This window comes from Ranitomeya variabilis, chromosome 4, assembly GCF_051348905.1.
Source record: "Ranitomeya variabilis isolate aRanVar5 chromosome 4, aRanVar5.hap1, whole genome shotgun sequence".
NCBI classification, from domain to species: Eukaryota; Metazoa; Chordata; class Amphibia; order Anura; family Dendrobatidae; genus Ranitomeya; species Ranitomeya variabilis.
In genome coordinates, this window is record NC_135235.1 from 675,852,201 (window position 1) to 675,864,838 (window position 12,638).

A 12,638-nucleotide genomic window follows, 5' to 3' on the forward strand; every position below is an offset into this window, starting at 1 on the left:
AAACATTCACACTCCTTAACTGTTCTAATATTTATGGACATAAATGTTTATCACTTACATAATGGTAATTCTGCTTCACGTCACCTGTCTTATCTATGGCATTTTTCTGTGCTGCGTTGTGAATATGTAATTCTTCAGAATTTCTATTAGTCTATGCCTGATGAAGAGACTGGAGTAGTCTCGAAAGCTTGCAATTTGTTACCATCTTTTCAGTTAGCCATTAAAAGGTATCAACCACTGAGGACTCTCAATTCTAAATATTTTTCTAGCTATTTCATTAAAACTTAAGCATCATCATCTTACTGTGTAGATGTTTGTGGCTGATACAGAGCTCATATGGGTTTCTGCAGATAAAGGCATAATGAGGAAGACTTCTGTCAGACAATCGGATCAAGAGAGAAGCTGCTAAAATATACAGTTATATGAAAAAGTTTTGGCACCCCTATTAATCTTAAGCTTAATGTTTTATAAAAATTATTTTTTTTGCAACAGCTATTTCAGTTTCATATATCTAATAACTGTTGGAAACAGTAATGTTTCTGCCTTGAAATGAGGTTTATTGTACTAACAGAAAATGTGCAATCTGCATTCAAACAAAATTTGACAGGTGCATAAGTATGGGCACCCTTATCATTTTCTTGTTTTAAATACTCCTACCTACTTTTTACTGACTTACTAAAGTACTTTTTTTGGTTTTGTAACCTCATTCAGCTTTGAACTTCATAGCCAGGTGTATGCAATCATGAGAAAAGCTACTTAAAGTGGCAACTTGCAAGTTGTTCTCCTGTTTGAATCTCCTCTGAAGAGTGGCATCATGGGCTCCTCAAAACAACTGTCAAATGATCTGAAAACAAAGATTATTCAACATAGTTGTTCAGGGGAAGGATACAAAAAGCTGTCTCAGAGATTTAACCTGTCAATTTCCACTGTGAGGAACATAGTAAGGAAATGAAAGAACACAGGTACAGTTCTTGTTAAGGCCAGAAGTGGCAGGCCAAGAAAAACATCAGAAAGGCAGAGAAGAAGAATGGTGAGATCAGTCAAGGACAATCCTCAGACCACCTCCAGAGAGCTGCAGCATCAACTTGCTGCAGATGGTGTCACTGTGCATCGGTCAACTATACAACGCACTTTGCACAAGGAGAAGCTGTATGGGAGAGTGATGCGAAAGAAGCCGTTTCTGCAAGCACGCCACAAACAGTCGGCTGAGGTATGCAAAAGCACATTTGGAGAAGCCAATTTCTTTTTGGAAGAAGGTCCTGTGGACTGATGAAACCAAGATTGAGTTGTTTGGTCATACAAAAAGGCGTTATGCATGGTGGCAAAAAAACAGTGCATTGTATAGTTGCAAAAAAAAACAATTTTTATAAAACATTAAGCTTAAGATTATTAGGGGTGACCAAACTTTTTCATATAACTGTAGCTACTCACGATTCTGGAGTTATGTAGGATTCTCCAGAGGATGACAATTGTGCATAAACCTACTATCCTGCCACCCTTAAACCGTTCTTACAAGCAGAAACAATTGCAATGGCCCAGACATGCATGAAGATTAATTTTAAAATGGTCTTAATTAGTATAAACATCGTCATGCATGATGAGCCATATCGTGCTGCAAAATTTACTTCTGAGTCATTGGTTACTGTAGGCATAAAAGGAGATAAACTGATATGGTTATCACCATCTCCCCCTGATCTAACTTTGAGAACCTTCGTAGTATCCTCAAACAAAAGATCTATGAGTGTCGGAGGCAGTGAATCCACCATACCAGGTGGAGATGGATGAAGGCATGAGACAGGGAGATACTATCCAACCCAACCTCATCTCATCTGCTCAGCTTGGATTGGGTAACAATGAGGAGGAGGAACAGAAGCTGGTTGCTAGAGCAATAGAGGCTAGTACAGAGGTGTCAAACTGCATTCCTCGAGGGCCGCAAACATGTCATGTTTTCAGGATTTCCTTAGCATTCCACAAGGTGCTGGAATCATTCTGTGCAGGTGATTAAATTATCACCTGTGCAATACAAGGAAATCCTGAAAACATGACCTGTTTGCAGCCCTCGAGGAATGCAGTTTGACACTTCTGGGCTAGTACCTATCCAAGCTTCAGCCTGTCTCTCCCACATGGATGGGCTGAGGAGCGGAATTAGGAGATATAGTGTAGTCATCATGGTGGATACACGAAAATGTTGGCTGTAGGGACCTTGACACATAGCTGACTATATACCCTTGCAAGAAACAAAGTGGGTGGAGGGCACCATCATTCTATAACAAAACTGGGATCCACCTGGAGTATGTCAAACAAGAGCCATGTCAAAGAAGAAGAAAGAAACATACAAAGAACCAGGGATCACCAAAAAATAAATAAATACACTAATACATTTTATTATAGTCAAGCAGGACACACCAAACAGTTAAAAACATTTAAAAACCAAAGTGGTACATACCACAAATGGGGTATGCCCCCCAAGACAAAAAAAGGCTTATTGCAAGAAATGTATATACATGTAACACGGCATATACCATTCGAATAAAAAAATTATTTTGACATAGATATGTTAAATAAGCAGCTGCTCTGTTGAAATAACTACTCTATAGGCATGTTGTCATTATGGCCATTATGATAAAGGTGGAATTCCCAATATAACGAACAAATAATGTGCACCAAATAATAACTCAAATACCTACATTTGGTATAGAGTGTATATATATTGTATATATATATATATATATATATATAACATATCAGGCCGGCTTACTGACATGGTCATTGGCACAGCATCTGTGTCTAATACTGTTTGGCTATTTGGTCTGGGTCATATATGCTCTATATTTGAGTTATTATTTGGTGCACATTATTTATTCGTTATATTGGGAATTCCACCTTTATCATAATGGCCATAATGACAACATGCCTATAGAGTAGTTATTTCAACAGAGCAGCTGTTTATTTAACATATCTATGTCAAAATAATTTTTGTTATTCGAATGGTATATGCCGTGTTACATGTATATACATTTCTTGCAATAAGCCTTTTTTGTCTTGGGGGGCATACCCCATTTGGGGTATGTACCACTTTGGTTTTTAAATGTTTTTAACTGTTTGGTGTGTCCTGTTTGACTATAATAAAATGTATTAGCGTATTTATTTATTTTTTGGTGATCCCTGGTTCTTTGTATGTTTCTTTCTTCTTCTTTGACATGACTATATACCCTTGCCTTAAACGTAACCCACGCTCAAAGCTGGACACTTGCTATGAGCTGTCCTATTCCTTGGAAGTGTTGTGCTGCCCTGCCGCTAGCATCTTGTCTGAATGGGTTTTTATTGCCATCAGAGAAGTCATAGCAGACAAACACTTTCAGCTGTCAACAGAAAATGCTGGCAGGCTCACTCTGAGGGCTCATACTCACTTGCGCGAGACTCGGATGAGTCTCGCATGTTAATAGCCGGCGCTGCTACCGGCACGCAGATCGGAGTGTGCGGCCGCATAGGAATACATGCAGCCGCACGCTCTGCTCCTCTGTGCCAGGTGCAGTGCCGAGTCTCGCGCAAGTGAGTATGAGCCCTCATAAAAATCAACAAAGTTTGGAATAGCCCTGACTTTTCCACGCCACCAGATGAAAACGGCACATAAAGTGTTTTAATTAGGGATGATCGAATTGCTTTAGATAAGAACTTATCCGAATAGCTGTAACGCTTAGGGTATGTGCACACGTCAGGATGTCTTGCAGAAATTTCCTGAAGAAAACCGGAAATTTTCTGCAAGAAATCCGCATTTTTTTTTTGCGTTTTTTTTCCCGTTTTTTTCGCTTTTTTTTTTTTAGCATTTTGCAAGCGAAATTAGCTTGCAGAATGCTAAAGTTTTCCAAGCGATCTGGAGCATCGCTTGGAAAACTGACTGACAGGTTGGTCACACTTGTCAAACATAGTGTTTGACAAGTGTGACCAACCTTTTACTATAGATGCTGCTTATGCAGCATCAATAGTAAAAAGATATCATGTTAAAAATAATAAAAAAATGGTTATACTCACCCTCTGCAGGCAACCGATCTCAGCGGCGTCCGTTCCTATAGATGGTGTGGTGCAGGACCTTCGATGACGTCACGGTCACATGAGCGGTCACGCGATCAATCACAAGACAGTGACGTCATCGCAGGTCCTTCACACAGAGCATCTATAGGAACGGAAGCGGCAGCATGCACCGCTGAGAGGCGGGAACACTCCGGGGCCATCGAAGGTGAGTATATGACTATTTTTTATTTTAATTCTTTTATTTTTACCAATTATATGGTGCCCAGTCCGTGGAGGAGAGTCTCCTCTCCTCCACCCTGGGTACCAACCGCACATGATCTGCTTACTTCCCGCATGGTGGGCACAGCCACATGCGGAAAGTAAGCAGATCAATGCATTCCTAGGTGTGCGGAATCCCCGCAATTCTGCAAATTTAATGAACATGTTGCTTTTTTTTCCGTGATGCGATTTTTTCGCGGAAAAAATGCAACATTTGCACAAGAAAATAGTAGTTACTCACCGATAACGGTGTTTCTCTGAGCCCATGACGGCACCACGGAGAGAAGGGATCCGCCCACCAAGGACAGGAAACCTACAGATAAAAAGGCGGTACCTCTCTCCTGCATCAGTTGTTTACTAGAGAACGATGGGAGACTATGAACAGAGACTTGCTTTAAACATTATCTAAATACTTATCATGAGATACCGCGTGACTATTATACTATTAACATAAGGCACTATATTAATGTGCACACCCAGGAAGTGAAGGGAGGGAATGTACGGGTGCCGTCATGGGCTCAGAGAAACACCGTTATCGGTGAGTAACTACTATTTTCTCTGACGCCCATGACGGCACCACGGAGAGAATTGCAGAGATTTGTACATTAGGGAGGGACCACCGCTTCCAGAACCCTTTTACCAAAGGTAAGGTCCGAAGAGGAGGTAAGGTCCAATCTGTAGTGCCTATAGAAAGTGGACGGTGAAGACCAGGTAGCAGCTTTACATATCTGCTCAATAGAAGCTCCGGCCTTCTCCGCCCAAGAGGTTGCCACTGCTCTTGTCAAGTGTGCCTTGATTTTTCCCGGAATGGGTACGCCACTCGCTGAGTATGACAGGCTGATGGCTTCTGTAATCCATCTTGCCAGGGTGCCTTTAGATGCTTTCTTCCCCTTCCGGGGACCCTGGAAACACACAAAGAGAGCGGAATCCTCCCTACTCTCCCTAGTGGCTTCTATGTAACGTATCAGACATCTCCTTACATCTAATGTATGTAACGCCTCTTCCTCTTTGTTTTTGGGGTTAGGACAGAAAGAGGGCAGAGATATTTCCTGTGTTCTGTGAAAACGGGATGCCACTTTTGGGAGATATGCAGGGTCCGTTTTTAGGATGACCCTATCATCCAGGATTTGCGTGAAAGGGGGGTTGGCGGAAAGGGCTTGGATATCACTGACCCTACGTGCGGAAGTAAGTGCAACTAGCAGGGAAGTTTTCAGGGATAAGATTTTTACTGAAGCGTCCGCTAAAGGTTCAAAGGGAGGTTTAGATAATGCCCTAAGAACTAAATTTAAATCCCACTGAGGGGTAGATTTCACGGGTAGAGGCCTTGATCTACCGGCTGCTTTGATGAATCTAGATATCCATCGGTTCCCTGCTAGGTCATAGTTGAACAGAGCTCCTAGAGCCGCTACATGAACTTTTAAGGTGTTTGTGGCCAGACCCAACTCTAATCCATTCTGCAGAAACTCCAGAATGGCATTAAGAGGGACGCCCTCCCCAATTTTGGAGCCGGAAGATGAGAGAAATTTTTTCCAAACTTTCCCGTATTGTTTGGTTGTAACGGGCTTCCTACTTTGTAACAGTGTAGATACTAGCCCCGGAGAAAACCCCCTGTTTTCTAGTAGCTCCCTTTCAAATGCCAAGCTGTCAAGTGCAAACTTGCCACCTGAGGATGATGAACTGGGCCTTGGGAGAGAAGGTTCGGGAGATCCGGCAGAACCCATGGATTGGAGATGGACATTCTCATCATCCAGGAAAACCAAGGCCTTTTCGGCCAGAAGGGGACAATCAAGATTATGTGAGCCCCGACCTCCCGAATCTTCCTCAGCACTGCTGGGATCAGAGCAATAGGGGGAAATGCATACGCTAGTTGATAGTTCCAGGGTATCAGGAACGTATCCAGGGAAACAGGGTTCCCCCACGGTGTTATTGAGCAAAAAGTATTCACTTTTTTGTTCAGATGGTTTGCGAAGAGGTCTATGCTTGGTGAGCCCCATTTTACCGAGATTTGATTGAACACCGACTGACTTAGCTCCCATTCCCCTTGCTTCAAGCGGGAGCGACTTATGTAGTCTGCTCTGAAATTGTCTACTCCCTTTATGTTCAGGCCCGATAGAGATTGAAAGTTGCTTTCGGCTATGTGGAAGATTGAGCTGGTTATCTCCATCAGACTCCGAGAACGGGTACCCCCTTGGTGATTCAGATATGCTATCACCACCTTGTTGTCCGACATAATTCTGACATGGTGAGACCGAAGGGGCCCCAGGAACTCTAAGAGTGCAAATTTGACTGCCAACAGTTCTTTCATATTGGAGGACGCTTTTTTCAGATATGGAGCCCAATTCCCCTGAGCTAATAGGTCATTCAGGTGAGCCCCCCACCCGCTGGGACTCACGTCCGTTGTAACTACCCGAGAAACAGGAGTCACCCACGGGATTCCCTGAGAAAGATTGCTTAGCGATGTCCACCAGCCTAGAGACCGAATTGTGTTTAGCGACAAAACGAGCTGACCTTCTAAATTCCCTTTTAGAGAGACTTCCTCTGACAAGATTTGCCATTGAAGTTCCCTTGAGTGTAAGTGAGCCCATTGGACTGCCGGGATGCAGGCCGTCATGGATCCCAGTAGGGACATTGCTTGGCGCAGTGTTATGGAGGGATTGTCTCGCCTTCTGGATACCAGATTTATGATGTTCTGTATTTTTTCCCCTAGAAGGCGACATTCTTGTTTTATAGAGTCCAGAGTGAGACCCAGGTACTCCTGGATCTGGCATGGTAACAATCTGGATTTCTTTAGGTTTATTAACCAACCTAGTTCTTCTAGAGAATGTCTGATTGTTTTTAGCTGTTCCTCGCAGTGTTGTGGAGAGGAACCTATTATCAAAAAGTCGTCGAGGTATGGTACTATCAGGGTATCTTTCTCCCTCAGGTGAGCCATTACCTCTGCAACTATTTTTGTGAAGACCCGCGGAGCTATAGCCAACCCGAAGGGTAGGGCTAAGAATTGAAAATGGTATACCACTCCCCTTATATAGACCGCTATTCTGAGGAATTTCTGATGATTTTCGTGAATAGGGACGTGGTAGTAGGCGTCCCTTAGATCCAGGACTACCATGAAACACAGTGGAAACAACATCTTTATTGAGGTTTTTATTGTTTCCATCTCGAACGGCTGGATTTCTAAGAATTTGTTTAATTCTTTCAGATTCACAATAGTTCTGAATGAACTGTCCGGCTTCTTCCTCAGGAACAGAGGGGAGTAGCACCCTTGACCTCTTTCTTGTAGGGGAACTTCCATGAGAACCCCTTTGTTTACCAGTCCCATGACTTCTTTTTCTAATGCCAGCTGCTCTTCCTCCGAAGATCTTAGAGAAGTCGTCTTGAACGAGGGGTGAAGGGGTTTTTGAAATTTCAATTTTAGTCCGGATCTTACTATGTTCAAAACCAAGGACTGTTGGTAATTTTTTCCCAGGCTGAGGCGAAGAGGGCAAGTCTTCCCCCCACCTGGGGCAAGCATTCATTGTGCGGGTTTTTTATTGTCGTTAGGGTTTTCGTTGAAGATGAAACCCTTGTTTTTGTTTCGCTTGTCGTCCCACCTATCCTGGTTTTTTCCCGGCTTCCTTCGGAAGAACCTCTTGCTCCGAAAGGGCCTTCTGTATGAAGGGAAGCCCAGGGAGGGAAAAGATTTATTTTTATCCCCCGCTTTTTCTAGTATGTCATCTAGAGTGGGCCCGAATAGGAACTCTCCTTCACAGGGAATTGTGCATAATTTAGACTTGGTCTGGAGGTCTCCAGGCCAACATTTTAGCCAGAGGGCCCACCTTGCGGCATTAGAAAACACCGCCGACCTAGCGGATAATTTGATTGAGTCCGCCGAGGCGTCTGCTAAGAAGGCAGCAGCTCCCCGCATAACGGGCAACATTTTTAGAATTGAGTCTCGGGAAGACTTGTTTTTGAGTTGGCTTTCCAATTGGTCTAGCCAAACCATCAGGGAGCGGGATGTACCAGCGGCAGCGACTGCTGGTTTAAGGCCTCCACCAGCCGCTTCCCATGAACCTCTGAGGAAACCATCTGCTTTCTTGTCCATTGGGTCTTTCAAGACCCCCATGTCCTCAAACGGAAGGGCATATTTTTTGGATGCCTTGGCGATTGCCACATCCAGTTTAGGTGCCTTATCCCAGTAGGAACAGGACTGGTCATCGAACAGATATTTCTTTTTTGGGGTGAGTAGCGACTTCCTCACAGGCTTTTTCCACTCTTTTTTAATCAAAGATTGGATTTTTTCATTGAGGGGAAAAGCCCTTCTCTTTTTCTGGTCAAGCCCTCCGAACATTATGTCTTGGACGGATCTTTTGGGGTGAGGATCTGCCAGCCCCATAGTGTTCCTAACGGCTTTAACAAGGCTATCAGTTTCTTCTATAGGAAAGCAACTACGGCCCCCCGAGGAAGATGAAGATGATGATGAGGATGAGGAGGAAGAATTAGATGAGTCTGAATCCATATCTTCCCCTGAATCACCCGATTCAGGAGATGGAGATCTGTGTTTAGTCTTCCTTCTCTTTTTTCCCCCTTTGAGGGATTTAAAGGTTTCCTCCACCTGGACTTTAATCAGGTTTTTGAGATCTGCCGCAAACCCGGGAAGGCCTTCTGATACTGTCTGCTGAATACAAATACTGCAGTCTTTTGTCCCATGAAGATGGAAGATCTTCTTTGCATAGGGCACATATGATATGTTTAGTTTTACTTGCGCATTTCCCCTATGGTAAAAGACATAAAGATAGATTCTCACTATCGCTAACATTCACGGAGATCACTCACCACTTTATGGACCCATAAATACCGGTTGGGCACGATCCGTGTTTGCTTTAGAGCCGGACGCAATACTGGACTCTTTGCTGCGTAGTGATCCAGAACGCCCTCCGGTAGAGCCTTGGTGCCCTTTCTGGGTCCGTCGCTGCTTCTGCTGCTGCTGCTGCGGTGTTGGTTGTGGAGATGCACTGGGCAGGGGAGATACCTGCTCCACATCGCTCACTGGTGAGCATTGGCCAGACTCCATTTTAGAAGCGCTTTTGCCCCCAGATGCCCCGCTTAAAATAGTGGTGGAAGGCGCCATTTTTTATTTTTTTTTCCTGCGCATGCGCAGATCGCCTTGCGCATGGAATCCCGCGCCTGCGCAGATCGTCCAGGCACGAATCCCGCGCCTGCGCATTCTCCAGCGGCCACGCAGGCGCTCTAGGCGGGGATCGCAGCGCTTGTGCGCACGCAAGCCCCTGCCGCTTGAAAACACGTCTGTTCCCGCGCGGGCGCAGATGGGGCAAGATGGCGGCGCACTTACTACACGCTGACTCCACGGAAACTCCCGGGAGCTCAGGCTGCAGACTGACGCCAGGGAGCCACATCGCTCCTATCCATAGAGCGGACCCTTGGACACGGCTGCTGCTGGTGAGTCTTCTTAGAGAGGCGGCTCCTGCCACCTCTCTCCGCGCACCCTAAAAAGGCCTACCAGCCCCTAGCGGTGGCGCTTCGGGTCACCACATCTAACCGAGGCAGGGGGGCCCCCGCTGCCTGGATCGGCTGATTGGCCCTGGACTCCCACGAAGAACTTTTCCTCTGACGGAGGTGGATCTGTAGGTCTCCCATCAAGGACAGGAAACCAACTGATGCAGGAGAGAGGTACCGCCTTTTTATCTGTAGGTTTCCTGTCCTTGGTGGGCAGATCCCCTCTCTCCGTGGTGCCGTCATGGGCGTCAGAGAAATGCGGAATACACTTAAAATAATGGGAGGCATATGTAAGCGTTTTTTTGCGTTTTTATCACGTTTTTATAGCAAAAAAACGCGAAAAATACTGAACGTGTGCACATGGCCTTACTGAATAGCTGCCTCGGTTATCTGGAGCGCTCCCGATAATCAGCAGTTCGGTCCCGGAGCTGCATGTGTCGCAGCTGTGTGACAGTCACAGCACGTGCATTGTATCTGACCATACGCTCTGTACACATTGCACACACTGCTTTGCTCCTTGCACATCGTAAACACACACGACGTAGCTCTGTACACACCATACACATACAGATCCAGGTTACACACATAATTCTGCTCCATATGTACACACGGTTCCACTCCGCACACTTACACATGCAGCTCCTCTTACATCATCACACAGGGTTTTGCTCCATACGCACACACTGATTAGCTTTATAGACATCATACACACATGGCTCCACTCCCCCCAGATGGCTCAGCTTTGTACACATGATATACAGGTCCTTCTCAAAAAATTAGCATATAGTGTTAAATTTCATTATTTACCATAATGTAATGATTACAATTAAACTTTCATATATTATAGATTCATTATCCACCAACTGAAATTTGTCTTTTATTGTTTTAATACTGATGATTTTGGCATACAACTCCTGATAACCCAAAAAACCTGTCTCAATAAATTAGCATATTTCACCCGTCCAATCAAATAAAAGTGTTTTTTAATAACAAACAAAAAAACCATCAAATAATGTTCAGTTATGCACTCAATACTTGGTCGGGAATCCTTTGGCAGAAATGACTGCTTCAATGCGGCGTGGCATGGAGGCAATCAGCCTGTGACACTGCTGAGATGTTATGGAGGCCCAGGATGCTTCAATAGCGGCCTTAAGCTCATCCAGAGTGTTGGGTCTTGCGTCTCTCAACTTTCTCTTCACAATATCCCACAGATTCTCTATGGGGTTCAGGTCAGGAGAGTTGGCAGGCCAATTGAGCACAGTAATACCATGGTTAGTAAACCATTTACCAGTGGTTTTGGCACTGTGAGCAGGTGCCAGGTCGTGCTGAAAATTGAAATCTTCATCTCCATAAAGCATTTCAGCCGATGGAAGCATGAAGTGCTCCAAAATCTCCTGATAGCTAGCTGCATTGACCCTGCCCTTGATGAAACACAGTGGACCAACACCAGCAGCTGACATGGCACCCCACACCATCACTGACTGTGGGTACTTGACACTGGACTTCAGGCATTTTGGCATTTCCTTCTCCCCAGTCTTCCTCCAGACTCTGGCACCTTGATTTCCGAATGACATGCAAAATTTGCTTTCATCAGAAAAAAGTACTTGGGACCACTTAGCAACAGTCCAGTGCTGCTTCTCTGTAGCCCAGGTCAGGCGCTTCTGCCGCTGTTTATGGTTCAAAAGTGGCTTTACGTGGGGAATGCGGCACCTGTAGCCCATTTCCTGCACACGCCTGTGCACGGTGGCTCTGGATGTTTCCACACCAGACTCAGTCCACTGCTTCCTCAGGTTCCCCAAGGTCTGGAATCGGTCCTTCTCCACAATCTTCCTCAGGGTCCGGTCACCTCTTCTCGTTGTACAGCGTTTTCTGCCACATTGTTTCCTTCCAACAGACTTACCATTGAGGTGCCTTGATACAGCACTCTGGGAACAGCCTATTTGTTGAGAAATTTCTTTCTGGGTCTTACCCTCTTGCTTGAGGGTGTCAATGATGGCCTTCTTGACATCTGTCAGGTCGCTAGTCTTACCCATGATGGGGGTTTTGAGTAATGAACCAGGCAGGGAGTTTTTAAAAGCCTCAGGTATCTTTTGCATGTGTTTAGAGTTAATTAGTTGATTCAGAAGATTAGGGTAATAGGTCGTTTAGAGAACCTTTTCTTGATATGCTAATTTATTGAGACAGGTTTTTTGGGTTATCAGGAGTTGTATGCCAAAATCATCAGTATTAAAACAATAAAAGACCTGACAAATTTCAGTTGGTGGATAATGAATCTATAATATATGAAAGTTTAATTGTAATCATTACATTATGGTAAATAATGAAATTTAACACTATATGCTAATTTTTTGAGAAGGACCTGTACATATGAATCCATGTTGCATACATACACGGCTTCACTCCGTACCTATGGCTCTACTGCATGAGCACACACGGCTCCATTCTGCACATGTTCACAGCTTTGTTCTGTACACTCATGGCTTCTCTTATATCATACACACACACGTTTTTGCAACATATGCACACACTGCTTAGCTCTATACACATCATATACACACGACTCCACATGGAACACGTTATACACATGGCTCTACTGCATGCACATAGACCGCTCAGTTCTGTACACCTCAACAACACACATGGCTCCGCTCTGTACACGTCGTAGACACACGGCTCCGCTCAGTACACATGGCTCCGCACACACACGGCTCTGCTCCATACACCTCAAACACGCGCGGCTCTGCTCCGTACACCTTACGCACACACACGGCTCTGCTCTGTACACCTCATACTCACACAGCTACGCTCCGTACACCTTGTACACACGCGACTCCGCTCCGTTTACCTCGTACAAA

The 12,638-nt window shown here is 44.8% G+C and overlaps 1 protein-coding gene across 1 annotated transcript in view; it reads left to right on the forward strand.

Annotated features, from left to right (window-relative positions):
- LOC143766325 (uncharacterized) overlaps window positions 1-12,638 on the forward strand; it is a 53,713-nt gene that overhangs the window by 19,247 nt on the left and 21,828 nt on the right. The window lies entirely within an intron of this gene.